We start from the raw sequence: 17,201 nt of genomic DNA, 5'->3' as shown, positions 1-17,201 counted from the left end.
TTTCGTATTTTGGATATGACCTTGGTGTGCGTTGTGTTGTGTGTGTGTGTGTGTGTGTGTGTGTGTGTGTGTGTGTGTGTGTGTATGTGTGTGTGTGTGCGCACGCGCGCGCACGCTCTTTAAATTGGCGCAAAGGTACACAACTTGGAACCGTGGCAGTTTTGAAGTTGTCCACCTTTGACTTTTAAGAGCAAGGTGTTACTGTACTTGTCTGTTATGTAACATCTGTCTCTCTTTGACAGCCGCATTATTCAAAGAAGAATTATGCGAAAACAACAACCAAAAAAACAAAAAAACAACAACAACAAAACAACAACAACAACGACAACACACAAAACACAAATCTGTGTTAATCTCCTCTTCTCAAAACACAAATCCTGGGGTCGGTATAGAGGGAGGGGTTTCGATTCTCATCACCGGTTGTGTGCGTGCCAATGGACGACCCCTGTGTGTGTGTGTGTGTGTGTGTGTGTGGTGTGTGTGTGTGTGTGTGTGTGTGTGTGTGTGAGAGAGAGAGAGAGAGAGGGAGAGAGAGGGAGTGTGTGTGTGTGTGTGGTGTGTGTGTGTGTGTGTGTGTGTGTGTGTGACAGATCGACAAGACCTCACTCCCCACTCCTCACCCCCTCACCACCTCCTCCCTCCCCCTAAACATACATATATACCTACATATATATACATACACGCGCACTGAGCTTAGCTCAGATGAACCCTGAACGAGTTTTAAAAAGCTCAGAAAACAGCTGTGTGTGGCACTGGTCTGGCACTGAACCCCTTCCTTGCCTCGCAGACCTTCTCGCCCTCTCAGTCTGACAAAGATTCCTGCTGTGGGTGGGTCGTTTCCACGGTCGATCAGTGACTCCCTCGTTTCTCTCACCTGTGTTGTGTAACGTCGGAGTTCGTTTCGGTTCCGTTCGGTGGCTAAGGTAACGTCGGTAACACGGGTGAAGTGTGGTGGGGTTACCACAGCGTTGGTGGTCGGCTGAGGTGTGTGTGAACCACGAGCTGACAGAGGGGTGTTTGGATTCAGTGCACGAGGCTTCGACTGTTGGTTGCGGTGAGGGTGTCGCGTGTGTTTGTTGGCTGGTTTGGGCTGCTGGGTGGTTTATATATATATATATATATATATATATATTAAAAAAAAAAATATATATATATAGTTCGTTCAGATCTGTGGAGAGTGCGTTTCGGCGAATCTTTTGGCTTACGAAGGAAGCAACAGTGGGCTGTGTGGAAGGGTGTTGTAGGCCTCCAGTGGGGAAATACACACGTGTGTGTGTGTATGTGTGTTTCTTACGGTTTCTTATGGGACTTAGTGTGCGTTGTTTAGTGTGTGGCTGTTTCACGGAATTTCAACAACAACAACAACAACAACAACTCCCCCAACCCCACCACCAACACCATGGCCCCCACCAGCGACAGTCAGCTCACCACCACCACCTCCTCCTCCCACAAGTACGGGAGCTCCGCGGTGCGTGACGTGCACTATGTCCCGGGCCTGAGGGAGCCTTACGTGCAGGTCAAGCAGCGGAAGAACGGACAGTTCGTGGTCATAGAGCGACTCCCCGTACACCACAGACCCCGCAACCACGGGCTGCCCACCTTGCAGCAGTCCCTGGCCGAGAGCGAGGTCCAGCTCCGGTCCCTCAAGCCGGACTGGAAGCCCAGCCTCAAACTCCGTGACGGGGACCGGAAGGAGGGGTCCGGGCGGACCTTGCCGCCCATCAACCTGGGCTGGAGCAAGAAGGCCCAGGCGGCTATCGGGTCCCTGGACAACATCCGTCACGAGCCAGGCGGCGGGAACAAGCCCATCCCCAGGCAGCACGTGCAGTGGAACGCGCGCGCCAAGGTGGGGTCTCTGGACAACGTCAGCTACAAGTCCCCGCGACGGATCGACACGTCACAGAGCGACCCGCTCTCCTCTCGGCGACTTTCCAGCACCACTTTCGAGGCGACCCCTCGCTACGGGGCTCTGGCCCACGCAGGGTCGTTAGGCTCCAGCCTGCACTACACGCCAGGGGGCGCTGAGGTGGTGGTGAAGCAGCAGCCTCGCCGCTTTCAGCACGTGCGCTCGCGCGTAGGCTCCCTGGACAACATCCGGCACGTGCCGGGGGGCGGGGAGGTGAGCGTAGAGAACCGCCGGACGAAGTGGAAGGCGGAGGCCAAGGTGGGGTCTCTTGACAACGCGGACCACGTCCCTGGGGGAGGGGAGGTCAGCATCGTGGACGAACGGCTCAGCTGGCAGCACGCCAAGCCCCGCGTGGGCTCCCTGGACAACGCGGACCACACCCCTCAGGGGGGCAAGGTTCGGATCCAGCGTCAGAAGTTGGAGTGGGAAGGCAGGGCCCGGGTGGGCTCCCTGGCCAACATCCACCACAGGCCGGGGGGCGGGGTGGTCAACATCACCAACAACACCCTCAAGTGGGTGGCCCAGCCCAAGGTGGACACCAAGCCCCCCAGGAGAACGATGACCCCCGGCGGTTCTCTGGTGGACTCGTTAGACTCCTGTGAGGAGGGTTTGAGAGGATTTTCTAAAAATCTTTTTTCTTCTCTTTTCTTTTCTTTTATTCATATCTATCTTTATATATATTTTTTTTAATATTTTTTTTTAGGTGGAGGAATGGGGTTGGTTGTGGTGGTGGCAGACTGTTATGTTGGTGATTAAGTTGTGGATTTTTTTGGGTGGGGGTGGGTGTTGGTGCAGAGGTGTGGGTGGATTTTGGAGGGGGTTCTTCCTCTCTCTCTCTCTCTCTCTCTCTCTCTCTCTCTCTCTCTCTCTCTCTCTCTCTCTCTCTCTCTCTGTGGGTGTGGTCGTCTTTCTGTCTGTTGTCAGTCTCTGTCTGTCTCCTTTTCTAGATGTGTGTGTGTGTGTGTGTGTGTGTGTGTGAGAGAGAGAGAGAGCCTTTACCATGTGCTTTAGTACTCGTAAATTCAGATCAGCAAAGACAGATTGGAAGAATAAGCCATTACCAAATTACCAACCCTTGAGTCATAAAATTGTACATTCTGAGTTCTCTCTCTCTCTCTCTGTCTGTCTGTTTGCCTGTCTGTCTCTTTCTTTCGCTATTTCATTTCTGTCTTTGTTATTCCTTACTCTGTATCTTCGTCTGCCTCACAGACAGACAGACAGACAGACCAGATGTCTGTCTCTATTTCTGTATGTCTCTGTCTATTTTCATCTGGCTGCCTGCCCATCTGTGTGTCTGTTTATCTAGCTGTCTTTCTGTCACCTGTTTGACCACTGGCTGTGGAGGGTCTGAAAGCAGTCTTTTGGGAGGAGACTTGACCGAGAGCTGAACATTTCGGTCGATAGACAAGCGTGCGTAAATGTGTACATTTCGGTGGATAGACTTGCGTGCGTAAAGCTGAACATTTCTCGTGAATATTTGTATTTGTATTTCTTTTTATCACAACAGATTTCTCTGTGTGAAATTCGGGCTGCTCTCCCCAGGGAGAGCGCGTCGATATATTACAGTGCCACCCATTTTTTTTGTTTTGTTTTGTTTTTTTGTTTTTGTTTTTTTCCTGCGTGCAGTTTTATTCGTTTTTCCTATCGAAGTGGATTTTTCTACAGAAGTTTGCCAGGAACAACCCTATTGTTGCCGTGAGTTCTTTTACGTGCGCTAAGTGCATGTTGCACACGGGACCTCGGTTTATCGTCTCATCCGAATGACTAGCGTCCAGGCCACCACTCAAGGTCTAGTGGAGGGGGGGAAATATCGGCGGCTGAACCGAATAGACGTGCGTGCATAAAGCTGAACATTTCGGTGAATAGACGTGCGTGCATAAATCTGAACATTTCGGTGGATAGACGTGCGTGCATAAAGCTGAACATTTCGGTGAATAGACGTGCGTGCATAAAGCTGAACATTTTGGTGGATAGACGTGCGTGCATAAAGCTGAACATTTCGGTGAATAGACGTGCGTGCATAAAGCTGAACATTTCGGTGAATAGACGTGCGTGCATAAAGCTGAACATTTCGGTGAATAGACGTGCGTGCATAAAGCTGAACATTTTGGTGGATAGACGTGCGTGCATAAAGCTGAACATTTCGGTGAATAGACGTGCGTGCATAAAGCTGAACATTTCGGTGAATAGACGAGCGTGCATAAAGCTGAACATTTCGGTGAATAGACGAGCGTGCGTGAGGCAGAAAGTTTGGTGGATAGACAAAATGTGCGAAAACAGTATGAGAGAAAGTCTAAATACCATGATGACTAGAGAACGAACTATGTAGGGGAAGGAGAATTCGGGCAGCAGAGAACAGTTCTTCCTTGGTTATAGGAATGACTGTGTACACTCATTACACTTATGGAGAGAGAGAGAGGAAGAAGATGAGGGGAGAGAACACACACACACACACACACACACACACACACGCGCGCGCACACACACACACACACACACACACACACACATACACACACTTGAAAAAGTAACAAACATATGCAGTCGTATGAGGACGCCTGACCTATTGACAGTAATACTAATGATGATGATGATGATGATGATGATAACAACAATATTACTACTACTAATGATGATGATGATGATAACAACAACAATAGTACTACTACTAATGATGATGATGATGACAACAACAATATCACTACTACTCCTGGTGATGATGATAATGATAACAACAATATTACTGCTACTAATGATGATGATGATGATGACAACAACAATATTACTGCTACTAATGATGATGATGATGATAACAACAACAATAGTACTACTACTAATGATGATGATGATGATAACAACAATATTACTACTACTAATGATGATAATGATAACAACAATATTATTACTGCTACTGATGATGATGATGATAACAATATTACTACTACTAATGATGATACAACAATATTACTATTACTAATGATGATGATACCAATGCTACTACTAATGATGATGATAACAAGAATATTACTACTACTAATGATGATGATGATGATAACAACAATAGTACTACTACTAATGATGATAACAATATTACTATTACTAATGATGATGATGATACCAATGCTACTAATGATGATGATGATAACAAGAATATTACTACTACTATTACTAATGATGATGATAACAACATTATTACTAATGATGTTGATGATGATAACAACAGTACTGATGATGATGACAACAGCAACTCTACTACTACGCTTTCCTAAAAGCTACTTCCATTGCGATGCAAGCGCTCTCTCCAGAGTTCAAATGACAACTCTTTTTTTTTCCTTTTGCACTATGTTTCAGACTGACAGGCGCCCGCCAGCCAGCGAAGCGACATCCTGCACGTAAAAGGGAACACCGCAAGAACAACTGAATGAACCAAACCAAAGCGTGCGACTTTGCCACTGAACACATCGCGTCGCACTCGCCAAGTCTTTCCGTCAGAGAACTTGTTTTGTTTTCTCTCCCCTTCCCACTTCTATTGCAACATTGTATTTTTTTTTTTAGACTGGATTGGACGTTTTGTCTGTGCTTGTATGTCTGTTTGCGTTTCTGCCCCCCCACCCCCTTTTTTGTAAAAAAAAAAAAAATTGTCTGTGTGTCAAGTGTATCTTTGCTCTATTCGATCTCTTTTTTTAAATTTTTTAATTTTTTTTTAACCCTCTTGCATTTCAATATCGCCGCAGCCAAACACCAGGAATGTTTCTCTGCCTAATATGTGAATGCAAAAGGGTTAACAATACTAAGGAAAGGCCCATTCTTCTTCACATCGTGTGAATTCAAGATTATTTCCCCTTCTTTTTCCCATTGTGTGCAGGAATAGAGACAGAATCTTTTGTTGTTGTTGTAAATCACCCGTATTTTATTTACTCTTAAACAGTCCATATTTGCTGTGTTTTGATTCATGATGATATTGATGTGTGATATGTACATGATAATTATAAGCTTATATTTTTGCGATAACAGTCTGCTTTGGTCTTGTCGTTGTTGTCTATCATTTAGTCACCATGTTGTCCTCATAAACAGATCTTACTTGGACTCTTAGAGAGATTGGGACTGCCCTAGCGAATGTAGTAGCGCTGTTTGTTCAGGAAATTCCACAAATATAAGCTAATTCTATTGGAAATTAACAAACAATGAGACCAAGAGATGAAATGATTAACAAGTAGTAAAGAATGGTAACTCTCTCCATTCACGATGTACACAACTTCAAGTCAGTGCTGCTTACGCTACCGATTCAGCTGGCAAACAGGTAAATAAAATATACATTGGAACAAACCCAGACACTTCCCCAAAACAGGAAGCGCCGGGTTTCTAATTCTATTGACTTCGGAAAAGCGCTACTCTTAGTGTTGGGAATCTCTACAGCTAATTCCATGCATTTTGGGCAGTTTTTAGCGTTAATCCCATACATTTAGGAAAACTTAGCGCCACCGAGAACGCTTCTGCAAGCTGATTTAGCACTGTTGTGATTTTGTTTGGTCATTGCTCGGTGTGTGTGTGTGTGTGTGTGTGTGTGTGTGTGTGATTTCAGAAACATTGTGTCACGCTTGTGCTGTACCACTGAATATTTGCCCTTGAAATTGGCGAAAACAAATTCGTGCGCTCGCAAATGCACGTGCACATATGCACGCTTGCATGCACATACACTCACACGCACACACGCGCACACACACACACACACACACACACACAAGCGTGTCCGTTAGCAAGCATGGGCACACACAGCTCTCAGTGTCTCCATTTGTTTGTTGTCTTGAAGCTGTGTTGACTTTATGATGATATGGATACTTATACATAAAGCCTACCCTCGGTCAGAGACCAAGCTCTAAGCCGTTCAGAAACAACGGAGTCATTTGCACAACAGGCTGCCTGGTTAGAGCCAGACTGACAGCTGCCATTGGGCGCTCGTCATTCGTTTCCTGTGTCATTTGATCAGGTTTCAGTCACGCTCACTCATACAGACATGTAACATTTTGTGTGTGCATGAGCGTTTTGTTTATTGACCGCACCATGTAGGCAGCCATGATTTTATCCATGAGATTCGGACAACGCAGTGATTAGGATGGGGGTATGGAGATCAGAAAAAACAGAGGATGGAAGGGATTATAGAGGAGAATGGTTAGCGTATGTCATTAGGTGATTAAATGCATGTGTTTTTTTTTCCTTCACGTGCATGTGTGTGTGTGTGTGTGTGTGTGTGTGTGTTGTTACTGTTATGAATTTAGATTCTCATGAAATCCGAGGTACTTGAAAGACAGTGTTACACCAAATGATGAAAAAAATGAATCGTTAGGCATTTCGCTCTGCATGGGATAATTCATGACGCATTTGCTTACACACACACACACACACACACACACACACACACACACACACACACACGCGCGCGCGCGCGCGCACCCACCCATACACACACACATACACACACACACACATACACATACACACACGCGCGCGCGCGCCATAATCGCTCATGTGCTTTATTATTCATTGTGATCCAGTTTATGCAATTTTTCATGCAATTTATCTTGTGTGCGCACTTTTCTTCTCCTCCTCCTCCTCCTCCTCCACACAGAAATCAATGTCTCCTCAGACAATTGTGATGATTGAGTATTGAGTGTGTGTCGACATGTGTCTTAAAAATAATGGGCTTCATGAGCTGTGGCGTAATTCATGGTCGCGTATGGTCGCCATTTCTATGTGACGGCAATGTGTGAACGCCTGCTTTTATTGTGTGCAAGTGACCGCCATTTTCGCTGTTGCTTCCAAATGGGATGTTAGGTTTCTCTCCCTTCCAACCGCCTCCCTCCCTCTCCCTCCCTCTTCCCTCCACCTCTCTCTGTCTCAGCCCCCTTCTCCACCCCTTCCTCTCTCTCTCTCTTTGTAGGGATTTGAACGATCCAAGGGTGTGTTATTTTGCATAATAATTCAAGATTCTTACCGGTTGAACTATCTGCTTCATAACTGAATGATTGATTGTGGATCAAATTGTTATCGCCGATGTTAGTTAGCACGCCGTAGCAACACTATCATCATTATCATCATGTATTCAACACCAACAGAAATTCTTTTGATTAGTTGACTATGTCTAATCGCGAGCGCTATTTTTGTATCTTCGTCATGTGTGTACATGTAAACCGTGCTAAACCAATGAAAATAAAGACTTTAATTACTTTGCCCTTGAAGATAGAGTGACGTTGTCTCATTAATGATTTATGAACTAAGCAGCGCGATTTTTCGCAACGCTGACTATTTTTCGTTTCCTCTTCGTCTCGTATTTCCTTTAAGGAACTGAGAACGGTTAGGGACATCCCGTGGTGTCCAGTCAACACATAAGCGTTTTGTTGTCCGTTTTTCCTTTATTTGTTTGTTTTGTTTCGTAGTGATATATTTGATCAGAAATGCGGAATCGAATACAGAATATTCCAGAACTGCAAGTGTTCAAACACATCCTCTTTTTGGCACACATTGGTAGAATGTCTTCTTTTGGTACATTGTGTGTCATAGAACTTTTTGTGTGTTTTCTTTCGTTCTTGTATTGCTCTGGGACATTACGCGTTGTGTTGTGTTGTGTGTGTGTGTGTGTGTGTGTGTGTGTGTGTGTGTGTTTGGTACGACTGTAACGCTGGTTCAGTTCTTACTTCGGAGAATGTTTTTTGTTCTTTTTTTTAAAATTATTATTGTTTATTATTATTGCTTTTCCCCTTTCCATTGTTGTCTTGGATGTAGATGCCACGATCCTGAGAAATGTACACCATTGGACAATGTACTACCCTCGGCCATTGAGAATACTGGGTACATTGTGTACCCAGCTACCTCTGGAACGCACTCTTTACCTTTTCTCCACCCGCAGCTGGGTACGTTGTTTACCACGGTACATCTCTACCTTTTCACAGTGCGCAGTTGGGTACATCATTTACCGCAGTGCATCTTTTGTACTTTTTTCCACAATGCGCAGTTGGGTACATCATTTACCGTGGTGCATCTTTTGTACTTTTTTCCACAATGCGCAGTTGGGTACATCATTTACCGTGGTGCATCTTTTGTACTTTTTTTCCACAATGCGCAGTTGGGTACATCATTTACCGTGGTGCATCTTTTGTACTTTTTTTCCACAATGCGCAGTTGGGTACATCATTTACCGCAGTGCATCTTTTGTACTTTTTTCCACAATGCGCAGTTGGGTACATCATTTACCGTGGTGCATCTTTTGTACTTTTTTCCACAATGCGCAGTTGAGTACACTGTATTGTGTGACACGCCTACATCACTTCTACCTTTTTCACAGCGTACAGTTTGGTACATCGTGGTACCGTGGTACGTTTGTCATGCACACTGTACCTTTTTGACAACGTACAGTTTGGTACATCGTGGTACCGTGGTACGTTTGTCATGCACACTGTACCTTTTCCACAGCGTACAGTTTGGTACATCGTTTACCGTGGTACGTTTGTCATGCACACTGTACCTTTCCACAGCGTACAGTTTGGTACATCGTTTACCGTGGTACGTTTGTCATGCACACTGTACCTTTCCACAGCGTACAGTTTGGTACATCGTTTACCGCGTGGAAAGCTGTGTTTCTCTGAGCAAAGCACACCACAGAACAGTGTGATATTTGAGCGCTGTCTGCTGTCAGCTGTACTTTAACTAACACTGGTGTACTGGTCTTTTGGACATCATGTTCTATGTCGGTTAGTTTTTATTCTATTTGTTTACTTATTCATCTATCTATTTATTTATTTGATATATTCATCTATTTGTTTATTCACTGAATCAATCATTTTTGTTTTTGCATGTGGGGTATTGAGATTGTGTACTCTTCTGCGCTGTTGTACACTTTGGTACATCATTATACACTGCCTACTTGTGTGTACGAGTGTACTTTAGCGCATTTGCGTGCTTTTAGTGCGTTTCGTACTGACGTACATAATGTATTTAATGCTGTTCAGTCCGTTTAGTCCGGTTTGTACTTTGGTGTTTTATATTCGGTTCTCCACTGTTGATGTACTTTGATTTACTTTGCCCTGTGTTTGGCGCGTGTGTACTGTTGTGCAGTGTGTGCTTAAGTGCGCTGAGCACTTTGTTAAGTGCACTCATACTTTCTGTGCACTGTAACAGCTTGCGTTTATCAGATAGCTCGATGCATTATGCACTATAGTGCACTATAGTGTAACTCTCCTTTCGTTTTCAAGTTTTGAGCACTTTATTGTACGTTGATATGTGGTGCATTTGCACTAACTGCACAGTGTACATGAATAAGTATTTACCATAATGTGCTGGTCACTTCAGCGCGGTTTGTATCGCAGGTTTGGGATGGTGGGAAGGCTTGTACTAAAGTCCACTGTGCACTTTAATGCATGTGCAAAGTACTTAAAGTAGGCTTCGTGCATGGGTGCATTATTGTGTACATGGGTGCATTGAGTACGCTTTGGGTGCATTTGTACGCTTTGGGGCGTTGAGTAGTTCAAGTGCACCGAGCACTATCAGGGGGCACATTGTTCGTTGGCAAACAGTGTTGAGTTGTGTGTTGATGGTGATGGCATTGACCTGTGTATCAACATTTACATGATGCATGTCATGTCATTCAGCTCTTTCGTTTTTCCTTGTTCTTTTCACCCACCCCCACCCCCACCCCCAAGAAAGGGAGAAGAGCATTACATTTCCCCTCTCATGTATCGCTCGGGATATTGAAACACTACACACACACATTCTTAAAAAAAGAAGAAAAAAAATCTCTCAAGCGAACAAGCAAAAGGATACACACACACACACAAAGTTATCCCCCCCTCCCACCCTGACAGTGTTACTAGCTGGTTGTTTTGGGTTTTTCACAAGTGTACAAGTGTGTGTGTGTGTGTGTGTGTGTGTGTGTGTGTGTGTGTGTGTGTGGATGCTACGATTATCACGTGCTGTGGTTGGTGGTCGCTGTCTTTGTTTTTTGTTTGTTTTTTTCGGCTTCTCTGTGATGCTTCCATTGGAACTGGCCATGAATGTTCATTGACTTGTTTGTTGATCACTTAACTTCAACGTGGCTTTTCTTCCCTTCCTGTCTGTATTTCTTTCTTTCTTTCTTTTCTTTTCTTTTCTTTCTTTCTTTCTGTTTGTGCTCCTGTGTTTCCTTTCCTATCTATCTATCTGTCTGTCTGTCTGTCTATTTATCTGTTTATCTATCTATCGTTTTTCTTTTACCTCCCTCTCCCTCTTTGTTTCATTCATTCTTTGTTTCTTTCTTCCTTTCTGTCTTTCTTTCTTTCTTTTCAGCAGTTGTTAAGATAGTCTTCTTTCATTTGCATTTGTTCATGCATTCATTCAGATGTCATACTTCTTTCTTTCTTTCTTCCTTCTTTCCTCCCTTCTTTCCTTTCTTCCTTCCTTCCCTTTAAAAAAAATTCCTTTTAATTTTGTGTTCCAGATCGCCCTGGACATTCCACCTTGTCATTTATCTTTGTGCCAAATCATTTTTTTCGATAATAGTAATTGCCTTTTTCTTAAAATTCAAAATCGTGATGCTCATTTTGTTTCTGATCCTGATCTCAATCTTTTTTTTTTCTTTTTTTTCCTTAAAAAAAAAATCTTGGCTCATTTAAAAAAGAATATTATCGTAATATCCATTATCATTATTAAATTTTCAGCATTTTTACGTCAGCATCATCGTCATCATCATCATCATCGTCGTCGTAGTCATCATAGTTATCGCGTGGAGTCGGTGGAATTAGAGTGGTGACGCCGCTCGCAATTAGGTCCTGTGTCTTCTTTGGTTGCCTTGCTTTATCTATTTATTTATTTATTATTTATTCATTTATCTATCTATTCATTTATTCATTCGTTTGTTTGTTTGTGTATTTGTTTATTCATTTATTAGTTTTGTGTGTTTGTTTATTTAACTGTTTGTTTATTCATTTATCTGTCTGTCTATTCTATCTATCTATCTATCTATCTGTCTGTCTGTCTATCTCTCTCTCTCTTTTCTTTTTTATTATATATTATTATTCATTTGTTGATATGTGTATTTGTGTGTTTATTTATTTATTTGTCTCTTTCTTTCTTCCTTATTATTTGTTTGTTCATTCATTTGTTTATCTGTCCATTCATCTATCGATCAGTTTATCTATTTCCTTTCTGCTTCACGCATTATCCATTACAATAGGTCTCCCCCCCCCCCCTCCCTTTCCCTTTTATTCAGCAGACATCAAACATGATGATGATGGTGATGACGATGGTGACGGTTGACGATGACGATGATGACGATAATGGGGAGGAGGTGATAATGTGATAACTGTGTCGAGGATTTCCGCTGAGATGTATGTAGTCAAGCCATCTTTAGTTCAGCTAACTGCCAGATGTTGTCAGACGCTTTCGTCCTGCTTTATTCAATTAAAAGAAATTTAAAAATTAAAAAAAAAGGTATGTAAAGTATTTGTGTGTGTGCGTGCGTGCGTGCGTGCGTGCGTGTGTGTGTGTGTGTGTGTGTGCGTGCGTGCGTCTGTGTATGTGTGTGTGCGTGTGTGTGTGTGTGTGTGTGTGTTTGCGCGCGCGCGTACACACACACACAGAGCTACTGAGACAGACACACACACAGACACACACACAGAAACACACACACACAAATAAAAATTAAAATCAACAACACACAAACAAAAAACGTGTGTACTTTACACACAGAGCGAGAGAGTGAAAGAGAGAGAGAGAGAGAGAGAGAGATCAGTACAAGGGAAACCACTGTTGATTCATCGATGACTGAAGAGAAAGTTTTTATTTCCCTTGAGTAGTTTGGGTGCCTCTGAATCAAAAATGAAAAAAAACACACAAAAAAAAAAAAAAGTGCGAATCAGAGCGCTCGGGACCCCCCCCCCCCACTCCCACCCTCCAACCCCCCCGCGACCATATACACAGCCAAAACACACACACACACACACACACACACACACATACAGAGCATAACGTCAGTTTGTGTGTGTGTGTGTGTGTCAAGGGGGGCGGGGGGGGGGGGGGTGCCTGTTTGTTTTTGCTTGTTTTTTTGCCAGCAGCCAACGAACAGCCTTGGAAACTAACTGCTGTCTCGACTAGAGTTTGATCGAAGTGGAGAGTGTCTTGCCCAAGTTACAACCCCTCCCCGCGCCCCCCCCAGAATGACTACAGCCTGTCAGCCCTGTGGTCTGGCCATGTGGAGACATCACCAGACCTGGCTAAAACCAGGAGGAAGACGAAGAAAGCAGGCAGAAAAAGAAGTGAGGAAACAACATCCTGGAGTGGACAACAGGCCTGTGCTTTGGCCGAGTCGCGCAGAGAGCAGACCACGACCGAGACGAGAGATTGTCAGAGAGTCATCAGTGATGCCTCCACAACCCCAGCCGAGGTCAAAAGACTGATGACGATGATGACGATGATGATGATGATGAGCAGAGTGGTGGTGGCTTGGCTAGGCGGGGTGATGGGTAGAGGAGGAGGAGGAGCAGGGGCAGGAGGGGGAGGGGGTGAGGAGGAGAAGGGAGGCGGGGGGTGTCAAGGGGAGAGGACTCTCCCAGTCAGCCTCTGCAAGCTGTGGTCCCGCTTCCACTTCATGCGTCGGTTCTGTTTAAATCACACACAGACATGGACTTAAACACACACACACACACACACAAACACGCACACACACGCGCGCGCACGCGCACGCAAACACGCACACACAGAAACAAACATCCACACACACACACACACACACACACACACACACACAAGCGCGTACGCAGAGAGACAGACAAACAGACAGACAGATACACACAAACAGACACAAGTGAGCACGCACACAAGCGCGCGCACACACAGAGATCAAACACACACACACACACACACACACACACACACACACACACACACACACACACACTCACAGAAGCATGTACGCACGCACGCACACAGCAAACACGCACACACAGAAACAAACATTGACACACACAAACACTGACACACGCACGCACACACACACACACACACACACACACACACACACACACACACACACACACACACACACAAGCGCGTACGCAGATAGACAGACAGACAAACAGAGAGAGAGACAGACAGACAGACAGACAGACACACACACACACACACACACACACACATACATACACGCGCGCGCGCGCACGTACACAGACGGACACCCAAACACACAAAGACACAGAGACAGACACAAGTGAGCACGCACACAGACAGACAGACAGACAGACACACACACACACACACACACACACACACACACACACACGTGCGCAACCAGGCACGCACGCACAGACGCACGCACACACACACACACATTACGGTTAAAGTGGAAAGACCACACACAAAGGTCACACACATATCTATATAATCTCTCTCTCTCCCCACCAGCCCCCCCCCTCTCTCTTTTGTTTTTAAGTGTGCGTGTGTGTGTGTGTGTGTGTGTGTGTGTGTGTGTGTGTGTGTGTGTGTGAGAGAGAGAGAGAGAGAGAGAGAGAGAGAGAGAGAGAGAGAGAGAGAGAGATCTTTCCAGGTTGGTAAATAAACACGGCGACCTCACACCACCTGTCTTGATCAGTTTTGGTGACATTAAGGGAATTGGTTGACTGAACAGGGATATCATTTCTGTGGTACTTTTCTCATAGCCGTGTATGTATTGGGAACCTCGTTATGTACATGGACTTGTGTTTCTAAATCCGGGTTTGGGTTGTTGTTGTTTTTTTCATGATAAGTTATCGCTGTATCAACTCAGAGATCATTCACAGTTTCAGTTTCAGTTTCAGTTTTTCTCAAGGAGGGAGGCGTCACTGCGTTCGGGCAAATCCATATGTGGAAACTGTGTGTGGGGTGGGTTGGGTTATTTCTTGCTGAAGGGTTGAAAAGAAAGCCAGTACTAGACGAATTAGTAAGTAAGTAAATAAGTAAGGAAGTAAGGACTGAAGGAGGGAAGTAAACACATAATATATGATGATGATGATGATGACGATGACGATGATGACGATGGTGAAGGTGATGATGATGGTGATGATGATCATGATGATGGTGAAGGTGATGATGATGATCATGATGATCATGATGATGATAACTATAGTAATTACAATGACGGGATGACAACAGTGATAACTATGACGACGACGACAACGACGACGATGACGATGACGACGACGACGACGACGATGATGATGATGACTAAATAATGATGATGACGAGATGACAACATGGACAACTATGACGACGACGACGACGACGATGATGATGATGATGATGATGACAGTGACGGGATGACAACAATGACAACTATGATGACAATGATGTTGATGAAGGTGATGATGATGATGACACTATGACGATAGTGATGATGGGTATCATGGTGACAATGATTCAACGACAGTGTTATTTCATGGGGTCTACTACCTTCAACATCTACGTCTTCACATTCACATTCCTTTTCATATGATCATTATACGCACATACAAACGTGCCCTCGGCACATTAGCAGAAGGCACATAACTTAAAGTACAAGAACTGTTTGATATGAGTGAAAATATCGACATTTTGTGGATAGCCAAGGCGAGAGAGAGAGAGAGAGAGAGAGAGAGAGGGAGGGAGGGAGGGAGAGAGAGAGAGAGAGAGAGAGAGAGAGAGAACAGACACACGTGCATACAGACTCTTTCTCTCTCTTCTCTCACACACACGCACACACACACGCGCGCGCGCGCGCGCACACACACACACACACACAGACAAAGAGAGACAGAGAAAGACAGAGAGACAGAGAGAGACAGAGAAAAAGAGTGTATGCGCGTGTGTCTGTTCCCATACTTTCTCTCTCTCTCTCTCACGCAGACACACACACAATCACACACACACACACACACACACACACACACACACACACACACACACACACACAGAGAGAGAGAGAGAGAGAGATTTAGCCAACGATTCTACAAGCCTTTCCAATTCACAACTGCTAATTGGCAACGCGCCCTTCGGGGAAGGGGCAGGGACACCACTCTGCATAAATTGGTCAGAAAGCCAAAAGCATGACCTCCCTTGTTCCTCCAGACTGATTTCCCTTCTTTGGTGGTTGGGGGGGAGGGGAGGAGGAGAATGTCTTTCAGTGAGCTCCCCTTGTAATGGCCAGAGTGATCCCCCTTGCGAGCCTCAGCGCACATGGTGACGAGGAATAATTGATGGGGGTGACATAAATTCTCATGTTTTTCGCTCTTTCGTCCGCAAGTCGTACACGGCCCGACAGGAAGCATCGCCGAAGTTTGATGACGTCACTTCCGCTCTGCAGACTTTGTCTCTCTCTTTCAGGGTGTCCTCTTTTTGGCATCAAGGACGAACGTGAGAGAGTCTCCCTCACTCATTCACACACACACACACACACACACACACACACACACACACACACTCTCTCTCTCTCTCTCTCTCTCTCTCTCTCTCTCACACACACACACTCACACACTCACTCACTCCAGTCTCTCTCTCTCTCTCTCTCTCACACACACTCTCTCTCTCTCTCTCTCTCTCTCTCACACACACACACACACACACACACACACACACACACACACACACACACAGCCCCCTCACTCCCTGTCTGTAAACTTCCACCACTCTCTCCTCTCTCACCCTGTTCGTACAAACCTGCATTATCACATTCCATTAAATATATATATATTTACAACACATCAGCAAGAACAAAATTCACAGGCTGAAAACAAAACAAAACAAAAAAGTGTGTATTTTTCTTTTTCTTGCTCCGAGCGAACTTCCATACTCAGCCTCTCGCGCTGTCGACGCTCTTTCTTCCATTTCATTGGCCGGTTCTGAAACCAGATCTTGATCTGTCGCTCCGTCAGGCACAGCGCATGCGCGATCTCAATTCTGCGCCTGTGCGTGAGGCAGCGATGGCAGTGGTATTCTTTCTCCAGCTCCAGAGTCTAGTATCACGTGCCGGTCTGTCGCCCTCTCCTTCGGTTTGAACCTGAGACACACGAGGATATCAGTTCAGTTATGACCCAAGGAGGCGTCACAGCGTTCGGACAAATCCATATGATATACGCTGCACCACATCTGCTAAGCAGATGCCTGACCAGCAGCATAATCCAACGCGTGGAAAAAAATGATGTCATTAAATAAATGAATAAATAAAGGAATAAGAGAAAAAAAAAAAAAAATATATTAATATGAGGGAATGAAGTTTGTTCATCTAAAATCAGCTGTAACACAAGTAACAGCACTGAGCTAC

General features: G+C 44.8%; 1 protein-coding gene across 1 annotated transcript in view; it reads left to right on the top strand.

Moving 5' to 3' along the window:
- Nucleotides 1-12,329, top strand: part of LOC143276400 (uncharacterized) — a 66,908-nt gene extending 54,579 nt beyond the window's left edge. The window contains exon 16 of the mRNA XM_076580887.1: nucleotides 5,258-12,329. The gene's annotated coding sequence lies outside the window, so the exon portion shown is untranslated. The remainder of the gene's footprint in view (nucleotides 1-5,257) is intronic.
- The last annotated feature ends 4,872 nt before the right edge of the window (nucleotides 12,330-17,201 follow it).

Source organism: Babylonia areolata, chromosome 32 (genome assembly GCF_041734735.1).
Source record: "Babylonia areolata isolate BAREFJ2019XMU chromosome 32, ASM4173473v1, whole genome shotgun sequence".
Lineage (NCBI taxonomy): Eukaryota > Metazoa > Mollusca > Gastropoda > Neogastropoda > Buccinidae > Babylonia > Babylonia areolata.
The sequence above is the reverse complement of the archived record's forward strand: the minus strand, read 5'-3'. Positions and strand labels throughout refer to the sequence as shown.